At 30.6% G+C, this 16,357-nt stretch overlaps 1 protein-coding gene across 2 annotated transcripts in view; it reads left to right on the forward strand.

Moving 5' to 3' along the window:
- The first annotated feature begins 976 nt into the window (after window positions 1-976).
- Window positions 977-16,357, forward strand: part of LOC140450155 (sensory neuron membrane protein 2-like) — a 383,672-nt gene continuing 368,291 nt past the window's right edge. Inside the window, exon 1 of one of the 2 annotated variants that reach the window (XM_072543601.1) lies at window positions 977-1,118. The gene's annotated coding sequence lies outside the window, so the exon portion shown is untranslated. The remainder of the gene's footprint in view (window positions 1,119-16,357) is intronic. The other variant, XM_072543602.1, reaches the window with a different exon arrangement.

Here is a 16,357-nt window from a genome sequence, read left to right on the forward strand (position 1 = left end):
AAAAGAGGTATTAATCTTCTCAATTTTGATCTGCTCTCAGCTTCCACCTTTTTCACTAACAAACGAAAACACTGGTACTCAGATTGACTACGCGAAAACACGTCTTCTCTTCTGGTCTGCCGGTAACATAATAATAATTTTCAATCTTCCCAGACAAACTTCTCAACTCTCTCATTCCCCATCATTCCTTTTTAACCAATCATAAGCATTCATCTTTCCCACTTATTTTAGATTTAGAAAATTTCCAACATAATATTTAAAACAAATAAACTACTTTCACTCAAATTACTTTTCAGAAACCATTAACAATTTTGCCTTTTTCAACAGAAATAAGTTTCCAAATTCTTGTTATCTCATATCTAAATCTAATTCTTATTTACTTTCGAAAAATGCACACCGCAAAATACAATTACAAGTTTATTCTTAAATCTATAAAATTATACGGGTTCCATTGTCCTTTCACTATTCACTCAGTCTTGCACTCAGCAAGGAAAAACTGTTCCGTCACGGAACAATGTCTTCTCTTATTCTAACTATTACAAATAAGTACAGGGTTGTATTTTAACTTATATGCCCGCGGTATATTAAAATAATAAAGAAACTCTTTATTTTATTTCTGATTGATAAACTGATCCATAACAATATATATATATATATATATATATATATATATATATATATATATATATATATATATATATATATATATATATATTTGAATTTTTGTTTTTGCTTTCTGTTTTTTCGTTACTGGTGTTTTCCCAAATGGATGCTAAAAAATCTGAATAATAAAGTTATCAAAAGCAGTTTAATCTTTTTGACACAGAAATTAAATTATTTTGTTAACAAAACTACGAGAAATCACAGGTCATCATTTGTGAAGGTTGTTTAAGAAATACAGACGACATTTGGTCAATAATTAATTAAAACATTCAAAACATTCAATTCAAATTCAAAATTAGTAAACATTTTTCTTTTAGCAAAATAATTAACTTTATCAAACCTTTATTACGTACTAAAGAGAAGCTGTGATAAGTTCTTATAGAAAATGTTTGTTGTGGTGTAGGTTGTTACAGTAAAATGAGTTTCCTGAGCATACTATAAATAAGTAGTGAAGGGTATGTGAATAATTGTTTATTAATAAATCGTCAGTAAATATGTCGCTATTTACCCTAAGCTTTTTTGCATAATCTCATTAACGTGACTGTTGTACAAGTAGTCTCAACATTTCCTTATCTCAGATATCGGACTCAAAACTTATTTCTCTTATGAATATATAGTCTGATAATTTTCGCACTAACCTAGAAACTCTTCGAAAGGGATACTCGATCCGTTACTTTTTCTTTCGTATGTAAATGACTTGCCGAAGTGTTTTAAAGGTCAGAAAGTATTAGTATTATATTATACTATTAGTATATTATGATTCATGTATACCGATGACATCAGCATGATGTTGTTCACGGGATTGTTGGATCAAGTGATTGGTAAAATAAGAGATATATTTAGGTTATTCAAAAATTGGTGCGATAGAAATGGTTTAGTCGTGAATTTGAAAAAGACCATGATCATAAATTTTAAATATATTGAGATAAGAAGCACTTAAACATTTTTTTAATTAAAATAAATAGTACAGTGTCACATACGAAATATTTGGTCACAATTATAGATTCTAACATGAATTACACATAGATTAGGTACATATGTAAAAAGTTAAACAAAACTTAGTTATATCTGCTATATTTATATGCGTTGAAGATTGCGTTCATGAAACATGAAAAGAATGAATCGTTTAAAAAGAATAGTGATCTCCATTCATATTTTACGGAAATATCAGACCAAATCCATTAAAGAAATTTAATCATGTTAATTTTAAAAATTCCCCCTACTATGCTGGTCCATTTCTTTACAATAATTTACCTTAGTTAATAAAAAAATTAATAATCAAACACAACGTCAAAAACTACTCAAAGAATATTTATTTGATAAACCGTTCTACTTTATAAGAGATTTTTTTGCACGAAGTGACTGGGTAGTTACGTGCCATGATGTACATATGTATGTATAATTTATATACTTAATTTTTTGGGTAATAAATCATCCAGAGCTAGTGGGGCTCTTTCCATATTATAGAGCCCTAAGTAACTTGGTATAATTAAGTATCTCCCAAAAATTTTCGTACAAATCGAGATATATTCTAATCTGGATATTATATCATATACTTATAGCTGGATATATTTTAATTTAATAATGCGCTCATTCATTTCAGTATTAAAATCTGTTGGTTGTTTTTTGTTGTTTATTTTTTGGATAATGGCTCCTGCAGTTTTATAATTAGTCTATTAACTTTAATTTGCTTATTTTGCTTATTTTGATAAGAGTCCCACAAGTATTTCTTAGTGATAGGAAAGTATATTTACCTTTTCTTACTTGTTTCATATAGAAGTTCTTTGTGTGTATAGTACTTAAACATATATATATATATATATATATATATATATATATATATATATATATATATATATATATATATATATATACATATATATATATATATATATATATATATATATATATATGTATATATATATAAAGGGTGTTTCAAAATATTTATTAGAGCCTTTAACTCAGGAAGTAATAAATGTTTTTATTTGAAAATTGGGAAATGTCAATTGGACCTATAATAATATCGATTGATGTTTACATGAGATCTGTGATATCATTACGGACGCTGTGACGGCTTTTTTATCCCAAATTCAACATTGTGTTATAACTACGCTAAATTTTTAAATTAATGACGCATTTATCATCTTCAAATTAAACTGAAACTAGCATACTTATAGTTTTTACAAATTCACAAGAAAAGCAAGTTGACCTTAAAAATGTATTTAAATATTTTTTGACAACTACAAATATTAACAGTTATGTCATTTCTTGTGTTCACTCACTAATATGTTCATTGTAGTTTTAAAACAGAATTTTGAAATATCGTCAGTTTATACAGTACTAAAAATGCGTTTCCTATTCACACCTAATAAGTACGTAGATATTCTGTTGATTTTGAATCAAAATGATCAAGTTATATACATGGAACGCTTTTACAAAGAAGAATACCACTTTATGAAACTTATGCTATGATTGAGGAGAAGATGCGGCAAAGTTTATTAACGAATGGTACAAATAGAGATCATGTCAAACCAATACAGACCGAAGAAAACTTCGTGAATGTTTTAGCATATACAGAGTGGTCCTTAAGTAATTGTAAAAAAAGAAAGCGTAGATTCTACACTTAAAAATATTACGATTTGGGCCAAATTGCTTTAATAAAATGTTGATATTAAGAAAAATACAGGGTGTTAAAGTACAAATTTAATTTTTTTTCCTCTATAACTTTCATGTCTGTAAACATTTATGTATAAAAATTTACAACTGGGTACTATTAAATATGAATATTATAGTTTGTTGCATGCTTTGATATAGATGATAGAGGGCACCACATATGCCACATATGTAGCATAAATTTGCACCTTTTTTTATTTTTAAGTTATCGGTATTTGTGATAAAAAATATTAAAAATACATTATTTTAACAAAAAAAAAAAAGATATACATGTTAATAACTTCAAAACTTAACAGTTTCCGAGATAATCGCATTTTACAAATCAACTGCATAATTCTGATTTAACGCAATTACTCCAGGTAACGAAAAAAAAACTAGACAAAAACATGAATACTTCTGAATTTTGGTATTCTTCTTCTTTAGGTACCGTCTTCTCTAAGGAGGTTGGCAATTTTGACTTTTGAGATTGCAGCTCTTAACAAGTCGACGGAACTTCAATTATACCACTTTCTCAGATTGTTGAGCCAGGAGATGCGTCTTCTTCCAATACTTCGTTTTCCCTGTATTTTTCCCTGTATTATGGTTTGTAGCAACACATATTTATCCCCTCTCATAACGAGGCCGAGATATTGTTACTTTCTTATCTTAATCGTATTCATAATTTCCATTTCCGTTGTCATCTTTCTGAGGACCTCAACATTTGTTATTCGGTCTACCCAACTTATTTTTAATATTCTTCTGTAGGTCCACATCTCGAATGCTTCAAGTCGATCGCTCACCTCTTTCTTTAAGGTCCAGGCTTCCACCTCATACAGCAGCACCGAAAACACATATGAACGTAATATTCTTATTTTGAGTTGCAAACTAAGGTCTCTACTGCATTATACTTTTCTCATCTTATTAAATGTTACTCTAGCTTATCCAATTCTCATTTTTATTTTTTCTGTATACCAGTTATTTTCATTAATAATTGAACCAAGATATTTGTATTATTTTACTTTTTCTATTGGAACCCCTCTTATGTTTAAAATGTCTTGTTGTGTTTTGGAAATTGTCATAAATTTTGTTTTATTAGCATTAAGCGTTAGTCCGCTTTCCTCACTAGCATTTACTACATTATCTAAAAGTGTCAAGGGTCACTTACTCGGTTTACTCCAATTGTTACATTTTCGAGTGATTTTTTAATTATTTCTTCCGAATATAGATTGAACAATAAGCAGAGTATGCAACCTTGCCTTACGCCTCTTTTTATCTCTACTTCCTCCGAAAGTTCTTTGCCTACTCTGACTTTTGCTGTTTGGTTAAAGTAGAGATGAGTTATTATTCTTAAGTCTTGTTTGTCAATGTGTTTATCTTTAAGTATCTGTATAAGACGGTTGAATTTTGGTATGAAATACCTTTAATAAAGTTAAGATTTAACGAAATATTATATAAAATAAATATATCAGCAGAATAATAATTATTAATAATAGAATTTGACCAAATAACAGTATAATTGGATTTTACATCAAATATTTTACGTTTTATAATAAATTAAAGTCATATTCGAAACATTTTATTTACAAACCAAATTAAGAAATAGTTAAACTAAATAACATTAAACTTTTTGTCAAAGTAAGTGTTCGATATGTCCACCATTTTCTTTAATTCATTTGTCAATACATTTAATAAAAGATCGTCTCATAAGTATAATAATAAGTATTCTTTTGGGATTTTCTATAAATTAAATAATTATATTAATATATATTATAAGAGCATATCATATTATAACAGCATCGTAGTGTGTGTGGCAGCATTTACGTTTCCCAGTGAATTATTATAAATTACAGTTGGTTATTGATTGAGTTTAACCATCATTTTAATAAAAAACTTATACAGAAGTAAAACTCTTCACATTTTTATTTAGGTTTAAAACATATTAAAACTTTTAAAAAATGTCGTTAAAATTTATACAGTAGCATAAACACGTTTTCGATCTAGAATCACATCATCTTCAGTGCCTTCTTTTGTAATTGAAGCTAACACTAAAATTGTAGCTGTGACATCAATATATGGTTTTACATTGTTCCAAATTTAAATTCTAATGTGACTCTAGGTCGATGACATTGGATAAAAATTTAATACTTAAAGAGCAACATATTTCTTTGCTCGACTTGAACACGTGGTTCTTGTCAGTTAAAACGACACAGACCAACTCTATTACAGATCAGCTTAAACAGAAGAATTTCTATTGCCAGTGGTGTTTTTATTTCGTTTTGGATTATCTACAGATTGCAAGGTCAGTCTTTTTATTTTGTTTATATCTATTTACAGCGATTCACTCCCACTGCTGCTCTGCTGCTCGCACCATGTCGACCTGCGCTAACTGTTCAAAGTCAATCGATGATCGAGATTCATCAAGACAACTTCAATGTGAAGCCTGTAAACAGAACATACATCTAGCTTGCACTGATTCTTTGCAACAACTGTTGCTCTAATATCGAAAGTTTTGCTAATTTAAAGACGCTCGTAAGAGATCTAAAAGAGGATCTTTATCTAGATCTAGAAGTTATCTATTGAGATCATTCTTCACTTTCAAAATTTACAGATACCATAGCAAATGAAGCAGATGATCACATTAACCGGGCTAAGAATATTTTTATTAGGGGTGTACCAGAAATTACAAGAGACATTGAAACAAAGAAAAGTCACAATGGTAAAATATTAAAAAATTTAGATACTGTAATGTGTAACTCCACTCCTGTCACATTTTTCAGGATTGGAAAACCAAACAATCGCTTCCCTAGGATGATAAAGGTCATTATTCAAAATGAACATGAAGCCAAACATATTTTGAAAAATAAAAAGAAACTTTTACAAAACGTCTCTTTAAAAAAGTTTCCATTATCGACGATAAGACTCCGAATCGAATAGAATGCCTAAAAGAACTTCGAGTGGAATTGGAACAGAGAAAATCGAATGGAGAGGAAAATTTAACCATAAAATATATACAAGGTGTCCAGAAAATTGTAAACTTTCGTCACTAATTCTCATATTATAGGTTTTCATAATTGGTTCCGTTTCTATACTAACCTAGCTACTTTAAATTCCAAATTTAATGAATTTTATGCAACATTCAAAACCTAAATCCTTAAATAATTCTTATCACTGAAACATGGTTAACACCAAATGATCTTGACTCTCTTTATAACATTGATATAATCGACGTGGAGGAGTATCTACTTGTCTTTAGAAATTACTAATAATTTCTCTGTTACATCTCTTGATATTACTGTCCCTAATATGGAACTTCTTGGCTTAAAAATATGTCATAAAAACTCTTTTGTTTTTCGCCTAGTATGTGTTTATCGGCCTGGTGATTCTATATTAGCAGATGATGAGTCCCTTATCGCATCACTTGATGAACTGTCTAGGCAAGAGAATCTGATTGTTACTGGAGACTAATTTTAGAGACATTTCGTTTCCTATAACTAATCCACCTAGTGGCTTAACAACTTCCAAAATGTATTTACAGATTTTGTATTAAATTCTAATTTACATCAATTCATAACGGAGCCGACTCGTTCCACAATCAATAATTTACCATCTATTCTGGACTTGGTATTCTCTAATAATCCCCATTTATTAACACATCCCATAAAAAGCTCTCCAGTAGGTAATTCAGATCATGGAGTCATAACGTTTCATATTAAGTTTAACTTACAGTACTGTACTCCTAATCCTAATGTTAATAAAACGGTATATGAAATAATTGATTTTGAAAATGCAAATCGCCAACGGGCTGATATTGATTGGAATGATGTTTTCGGCGACATACGGAATCCAGTTGTATTCTAGGACAAGTTCTTATACGTTGTTAATTTCTGCAAAAACCAAAATACCTTCAAAAAACCATATACAAGAATAACATAAAACCTTGGATTAATGGGGAATTAATATATCTGATCAAGTATAAAAGAAAGTTCTGGAACAAATATAGACGTACAAATCGCATAGAGGATTTATTAATTCATCGAGACTTTGCCAGAGATTTAAAGAAATCTCTACATGAAGCTAGTGTTGCCTACGAGCTATACTAAAGAGTATAGCCATTAGTAATAACTAACTTAGGCAAATGTGCAAATAAAAAAGTATGAAATATGCGCATAAATATGCAGTATTTTATGCAAAATATGCAATATTTTGTGCAAAATATGCAGTATTTTGTGCAAAATATACATATTTATCTAGAAAATATGCATGCAATAAAAAAGTTTACAATATTTTTTTTATTTACAAAAATACTTACAATATTATAAATACATAACATATAGGTACAATTATTTTAACATATAAATATTATTTTGAAATGTGGTAACAATAATTATCAAATGATGTTCAAAATTTTCTAATAAAAACTTATGGCTTCTATCTGAATACATATATTTGTAAATAGAAAAATTTCTTTCGACATCAACTGATGTACATAACTGGGGCATTTTTCAAATTTACTATAATAGATGGTTCTAAATTAAGTGGTTCGGAAAATGTCTCAGCTAGTACTTAAATCACTTCAGAAAGAACCTGGTAACCACTATTTGTTTCCATAGTTACTTTAAATTTTTGAAAAATTTCCTTTCCAATAGTACATTTAACGTTTTGACACATTGACTCAAATTCTTTTATTAAAACTGTATTTTCTAACAATGATAATTTGGAGGATTCTAATTGAGTTATAGTTTTGGATGGACAAAACTATAATTTGATTTTATGAATGACAGTTGCTGTTTGAGGATGTTATTTTGGAAGGCTAGCTTAGCTTCCAATAAAGATTGGCAACTATCATCCGTTAAAAGGTTAATTATTTTTTTTAAATCAACAAAATGATCAGCATAGAAATTAGCTGCTTCCAACCATGTTTCCCAACGTGTTAAAATGGGTTGCGGTGGGCAGTGGAACAGCAGGAAGCATATCTCTGTAACATTGTATTCTTACAGGTGAGATCAGGAATACCTTTTTGACGCTAGCTATTAAATTGTTAACTAGTGTAAATTTTTTTCTTACTTCCTCCGAAACTCTGTTTATTCCATGCGATAAACAAGTGACATGTATTAAGTTTGGATAAAATATTTTTAAATTATGTAGTGCTTTCACCATATATGGTGCGGCATCAGATAAAATAAGCAATAATTGATCATTAGGCACAGCAGCAGGAAGAAAAAAGTGTGCTAATGCTTCTTGTAGAAACCGTGATATTGTTAGAGCGTTGGTTTTTTGCACTTACTTACAGGAAATTAAATACGATTTTGGAAATGTTTCATCGCTAAGTACACCAATCAATAAGTGCACAATGTATCTTCCTGTCGAGTCAGTGGTCTCGTCCACACATATTATGTAAAAGTAATTATTACCTATTTCAGCTTTTATGTTGTGGATAACTAAAGAGTATAACAAATTGAAATTATTTCTCTTTAGAGTTCGTTCACTGGGAATGTTTTGTTTGTAATATTTTTTTAAAAAAGAACTAAACATTTCATTAGATAATTTTGAGAGAACGGTTTTAAGTGGGATATTGCAAGGATCAGTTTTGGGCCCACTTTTATTAATAGCATACTCAAGTGATCTACAATTTCACATTAAATGCAGCAAAGCTTTCTATGCAGATGACACGAAGCTATTTTCCAATCTCTCCGTAAATTTCCAGTTACTACAAGATGACCTTGATTGCATATCGGAATGGTGCTTTACTTGGATGCTGCCTCTTAATGTGGACAAATGTGTAGTTCTTCACATGGGTAAAAATATACCGTATCTTCCTTACTCTATTAATGGGCGCGTGTTAAAAACAGTGAAATCACATAATGATCTAGGTGTTATAATTAATAACAATCTAAGTTGGTCGGAACATATTTTGCATATTTCTAAAAAAGATAACTGTAAATTATATCTACTAAATAAAACGTTTGCAGAAGTGTCATTTATGAGCTGAGTTCATCTGTTTAAACTATATATTTGTCCAGTTCTGTAATATTGCGGAACTGTTTGGTGTCCGGTATTAGTGAGCGACCGTAATATTCTCGAAAACGTACAGCGGCACAGTACTAGGGTGTCTTTTGGTCGTTTAAGACCTACGTATACAAAAAGACTGAATATGGCCAATTTCACTACATTTAAACAACGTAGACTTCGAGGCGATTTAATTATTACGTTTCGGATAGTAAAATACAACTGTGTAAATGTGGGGGATAAGTTTATACTAGACAATGACCATCGTCTTCGTGGCCACAAACTTAAGTTTAAAACGGAAACTTTTTTAACAACAACTAGACAATTTTTTCTCTGTAACTGAGTGTTCTCGATATGGAATAGCCTTCGGGCTGAGATCATAGGTGCTCCATTTGTCAATATTTTCAAAAATAAACTGGATGACCATTTGCTCCATAGTTAAACATTTAATTTGTTCTAAACACTTGCTATTACCTATGTTTTTGTATATTTATTTAGTTAGTTAGTGCTTAATACGTAACTACTGTAATGTAACCATTTCGGATATTATTTGCAAACCTGCAGGTGAATCTGCTGAAAATAGATTTTGTATACGTGTAAAATGGTAAGAATGAAAATGCTCACGGTGTAGAATTTTTAAAGCTGAGGTTTTGCTAATTCCTAACGCCGAAGATAAACGTCGTGTACCTACGTGAATCATCGTCTACGCGAACCATTACTTAATCTTCCTGATCAGGCGTAATTATTTTCGGTCGGCCTAAGTTGTCACGTTTAAGACGAAATGAACCACTTTCGCCCAAATGCCGAATTAGATATTTAAAGGTTTGGTGATTAGTATGTAGCCTGTTTGGGTATCTTTTTAAATATTTCTTCTTATATGCATATTGTTATATGATGATATAAAATTATTATGTCTCGGTATTTTCTACTTTTCTTTAACAAACAAAAATAAACTAGATATTACAAAAATTACTGATTAAGTTAAAATATGTTAAAATGTCCCCTAATGCATTGGGGTTTAAAAGAGGTGGTAGGTACAATAGCTGGCTCTGTAGACTAGCGCAAGCTTCATACCATGTTTTCTATATTTGTTTAATTCTATTTTTAACATGTAATAAAGTAATTTTATGAGTTATTTATATATATATATATATATATATATATATATATATATATATATATATATATATATATATATATTTATAAAGAATGCAGTTTATTAGGGCTGCAGTCAGTAGGTTTGGCCGGGATGTTAAAGAAACACTCTTTTGACTTTTGGTCGAGCTTTCGGAATTCCTTTATTCCTTCTTCAAGACACTGTAATTAGAAGAAAGTGTAAATATTTACAACATATCTCAAATTGTCATTACAACTTACTAGTCGGTGAGATTATCTATGTAAAGCTACGACACTCAACATTAAAAACACACATATAAAATATAACATTTAAAATAATGGACAAAACACATTTTAAAATTTAGTTGAATAGTTAAAATTCCTCTTGTGACATCTTTTAATGGTGTGTTTTGACTGATCCATAGAGAACCGAAAAAAAAAACAAAACAAACATAGTGTGGTTTAAAAGGTAATTAGGAGTTCTTGCTAATATTAATGGAAATAATATTAAACCTGTCTTGATAGTATGCAACATGTTTTGTATACAGGTGTATTATGGTGTGTATATGTAAAAGTAAATCTTTATTTTATTTTTGATGTTTTGTCAGTAAGTAACAATAGATGTTGCTCAATTTATCTATGTCTGACTTTTTATTTATACAAGACGTATTAGATTTTATGAAACACATTTCCAAGAAAACACGTTTTGTATGGTTTTTTTCCTTTGCCAAAATACAGGAATCATCGAAATTAAATTCATGTTTTAAAGTTAATGCATGTTCTGTGAGCGCGCATGCGTTTATCTTTTTGGTTTTTATGTCGCTGCGATGTGATATTACTCTATTGTGAAAATTACGAGATGATTCTCCGATATACACGTTTTCACAATTGCCACATGGTATAGAATAAACAACATTCGACGACTCCTGTATTGTGAAAGGATCCTTTGTCTTTGTGTACAACTTCGATACCGTTTTCACATTCTTAGTTGCAATTTTTAAGCCACTAACATTTTTGAGAATGTTCAGTAGCTTAGGTGTGAGAACTGGAATATAGGGTAGGCAACCATACGTTATTTTGGATTGTGGTAGCTCTGATGTGTTCTGTGTCAATGTCTGTGTCAGTTGTCGGACCTCATTCATCTCATTATTATGAAAATTTTGGTTATCAGAAAATTGTACAGGAAAATGAGAACCAAAAATGAGTTTATTCAATAGCCCTGTAGGATAGGAGTTCTCTTGTAGTATAGATCTCAACTTTTTTAGTCCCTTGTCCCTGAACTCGATGTGTGATAAGTTGATAACCCTAGTTTTAAGGGCCAAAACCAAATTTGTTTTCATCTTAGATGGATGTTGAGAATAAAAGTTTATGTAACGGTTACTAAAACAAGGTTTACGATACCACTCCGTCCTTAGGTTGCCATCACTGCCACGATGTATAAGCATGTCTAAAAACGGAATCATATTGTCAGCTTCTCTCTCAACCGTAAACTTTAAGTGTTCACACTGGGCGTTAAAAGTGTTTAGAACATCAGTTACTTTGTTTTCAGAGACCGATAAGATCAAATCATCAACATATCGTTTGATAAAAGGTATGTGAAAAGGTATCTTTTCTTTACATGTTCTTATAAGTTCATCCAATACAAAGTTACATAGTATGGGGGATATTTTGCTGCCCATTGGAGTGCCAAAAATTTGTTTAAAAAAATTACCATTAAACAAAAAGATGTTAGAGTCAAAAATAAATGTTAAAATTCTTATGAAATCATCTAAACTGATCTTGGTATGCAGAGAGATGCTATTCCAGTTATTTTTTATGCTGTTGAGAATAGCATCTAGTGGTAGGTTTGTAAATAGTGACACAACATCTAAACTAATTAGTATATAATTATTCGGAACTTTAACATTATTAATGAAGTTACTGAATGTGAAAGAATCTCTAATATAGAATTCATTGGATTCGTTGTAGGAAATTGTGAGGATATCTGTAAGGTGTTTAGCAAGTTTACTATTAGGAGCATCAATGGAAGAGACAATCGGCCTCATTGACCTAACCACCTAAGCTACTGAACATTCTCAAAAATGTTAGTGGCTTAAAAATTGCAACTAAGAATGTGAAAACGGTATCGAAGTTGTACACAAAGACAAAGGATCCTTTCACAATACAGGAGTCGTCGAATGTTGTTTATTCTATACCATGTGGCAATTGTGAAAACGTGTATATCGGAGAATCATCTCGTAATTTTCACAATAGAGTAATATCACATCGCAGCGACATAAAAACCAAAAAGATAAACGCATGCGCGCTCACAGAACATGCATTAACTTTAAAACATGAATTTAATTTCGATGATTCCTGTATTTTGGCAAAGGAAAAAAAACCATACAAAACGTGTTTTCTTGGAAATGTGTTTCATAAAATCTAATACGTCTTGTATAAATAAAAAGTCAGACATAGATAAATTGAGCAACATCTATTGTTACTTACTGACAAAACATCAAAAATAAAATAAAGATTTACTTTTACATATACACACCATAATACACCTGTATACAAAACATGTTGCATACTATCAAGACAGGTTTAATATTATTTCCATTAATATTAGCAAGAACTCCTAATTACCTTTTAAACCACACTATGTTTGTTTTGTTTTTTTTTCTGTTCTCTATGGATCAGTCAAAACACACCATTAAAAGATGTCACAAGAGGAATTTTAACTATTCAACTAAATTTTAAAATGTGTTTTGTCCATTATTTTAACTGTTATATTTTATATGTGTGTTTTTAATGTTGAGTGTCGTAGCTTTACATAGATAATCTCACCGACTAGTAAGTTGTAATGACAATTTGAGATATGTTGTAAATATTTACACTTTCTTTTAATTACAGTGTCTTGAAGAAGGAATAAAGGAATTCCGAAAGCTCGACCAAAAGTCAAAAGAGTGTTTCTTTAACATCCCGGCCAAACCTACTGACTGCAGCCCTAATAAACTGCATTCTTTGTTTATATCGACAGTCAATAATATCCAGTATTTCTTGTATATATTTATATATATATATATATATATATATATATATATATATATATAATAATATATATATATATATATATATATATATATATATATATATATATATATATAATATACATAAAAATTTAAAAAAATGGCAATTTTTTTAAACAAATCTTTGGCACTCCAATGGGCTGCAAAATATTCCCAGTCCTATGTAACTTTGTTTTGGATGAACTTACAACAACGTGTAAAGAAAAGATACCATTTCACATACCTTTTATTTAACGATATGTAGATGATATAATTTTATCAGTCCCTGAAAACAAAGTAACTGATGTTTTAAACACCTTTAACGCCCAATGTGAACACCTACGGTTGAGAGAGAGGCGGATGGTATGATTTCTTTTTTAGACATGCTTATCCATCGTGGCAGTGATGCCATGCTAAGGACGGAGTGGTATCGTAAACCTTGTTTTAGTAACCGTTTCATAAATTTTCATTTTTAACATCCATCCAAGATGAAAACAAATTTGGTTTTGGCCTTAAAAACTAGGTTTACCAACTTGTCACACATCGAGTTCAGGGACAAGGGACTAAAAAAACTGAGATCTGTACTACTAGAGAACTCCTAAGGTACCTTAAGCTAGCGGGGTCAAATGAGCGGAATCCAATTTAACCTACCTATATCCTTTAAACCTTTAATTTTTTCACCCATTTTTCACTAATTTATTACCACCCTAATAATTTTTCACCACCAAACCACCCTTAATGGGAGCGATTCTTCTGGCTTAAGGTTCAAGCTAGCAGAATTCAGAAACAAAACTTTTTGCCGATGGCAAATTTTTTACCCATTTTTCACTAATTTATTATCACCCTAATAATTTTTCACCGCCAAACCACTCTTAAGGGGAGCGATTTTGCTGGCTTACGTTTAAAACTAGTATAATTCCAAAAATAATATTTATGATATATTACAGTGCTCTGCTAGATTTGTATGAATTTATTACTACACTAGTAATTATTCACCACTCAACTACTCCTTCTGAGAAGTCAGTAATTCTGTTGGGTTAATATTTAAGGTGATAAAAAATCTATTTTTACAATTTTACTGTAGTCCTCTTGTAACTGAAAGTATAAATTGCTTGCCAGGTGTTTACTGAATTTTATCCTCCCTCATTTTTTACCCTTAAGCCACAGTTAATGGGAAACATTCAACAAGCACCAAGTGTATAGACGTATTCAGAGCTCCGCTATCTAATCAGTGGTAATTAAGATATCATTAGTCGTGAGTGATATCAATGGCCATGGCTGTAAGCTATCACGATAAATTCAAGTAAACTTAGGTAAGCAAAATATTTAAATATTTATAATGTTTCCTATTCATACCGAAACGGACGTACTACTAGTCCAACAAAATAATGTGATGTTCGCAGAGAATACACAACGTTCACAAAATGATCAGTCACTTTATAACGCATGGTGTCAGTCAGAAGAAAATGTTAAATGACTTAATATGGATAATCAACGGTTGAGTCAAATAATTGCCGATATGGAAAAGAGATTAGCACAGCTGGAGAAAGCCGAACAACATACAGGGTTAACCGCAAGTGCTGATGAATCAGAAAAGAAATTAAAAGCAGATAAACTTGAATACTGCATCGATGAAGAAGATTTAGCGTATGAAACGGGCTGGATAAGAACCGAAAACGGGAAAACTAACAAAAAATGTAAAATGGATACCTCATTATCTCCTCCCTCTCTGCAAAAATCAAGTACAGAAACACAAATTGAAAAACCAATCAAAAAACCAAAACCACTACCTCCAGTTGTAGTAGAAGGTTTTCGAAGTGCTGTTGACCTTCGCAAGCTCCTAACTGAGGCTGGTATTACCTTCACTATGAAAATCATAAACAGTGAAGTTATAAAATTAGTACAGCCAATAGCGATCATTACAGAACTTTAATAGAGAAATTAAATACGAGTAACATTTCGTACCACACTTATGAAAATAAGCAAGAAAGACCAATTAGAGTTGTTGTTAAGAAATTACATCACAAATAGCCACCAGAGGAAATAGTAAAAGAATTACAAAAACGACAAAATAAAGACATTAAAGCTGACAAGAAATTCAAATGGAAAACTAAAAAACAACTAGATATGTTCATCCTAACATTTAGACAGGATGAAGATATAAATAGAATTTAAAGCATAACAGACATACTTAGTACGAGAGTTGAAATCGAGACATTAAGGAGTTCCAGATTAGTCCCACAATTTAAAAGATGCCAGGCTTACGGACACACGTGGAAATACTGGAAAAAAGAGCCAAGATGTGTAAAATGTATTGATAAACACCTTACTAAAGATTGCCAAAAACCACCAGAAGATAAACCAAAATTTGTTCATTGTGGAGAAAACCATCCTACAAACTACCGCGGATGTATTGTAGCTAAAAAATTACAAAAAATAAGAAACGAGAGAAAAAACAAAGACAATGTTATAAAAGCGCCCCATAGAGTTATTGAAAGCAAAAAACTAAAAACGGCAGAGTTCAGTGAAAATAAAAGTTACAGCGATGTAACAAAGAATGCAAGGAGACATACATCATCGCAACAAAAAAAAAGAAACTGATATTACATTAAAAATGATGTTGGAAAAGCTCACCAAGATTGATGAGAAAATAATTCAAATCCGAAGAATCAAAATAAAGACCTCCGAATAATGGCGTGGAACGCAAATGGACTGTTACAACATCAGATCGAGTTGCAAGCAGTATTAGACATTGAGAAAATTGATTTGTGTCTCGTTTCTGAAACACACTTCACTAAACAGTCATATGTAAAATTTGGGGGGTATAGAGTATATTCTACTGTACACCCAGATAATGCAGCTCAAGGAGGAAG

This window comes from Diabrotica undecimpunctata, chromosome 9 (genome assembly GCF_040954645.1).
Source record: "Diabrotica undecimpunctata isolate CICGRU chromosome 9, icDiaUnde3, whole genome shotgun sequence".
Lineage (NCBI taxonomy): Eukaryota > Metazoa > Arthropoda > Insecta > Coleoptera > Chrysomelidae > Diabrotica > Diabrotica undecimpunctata.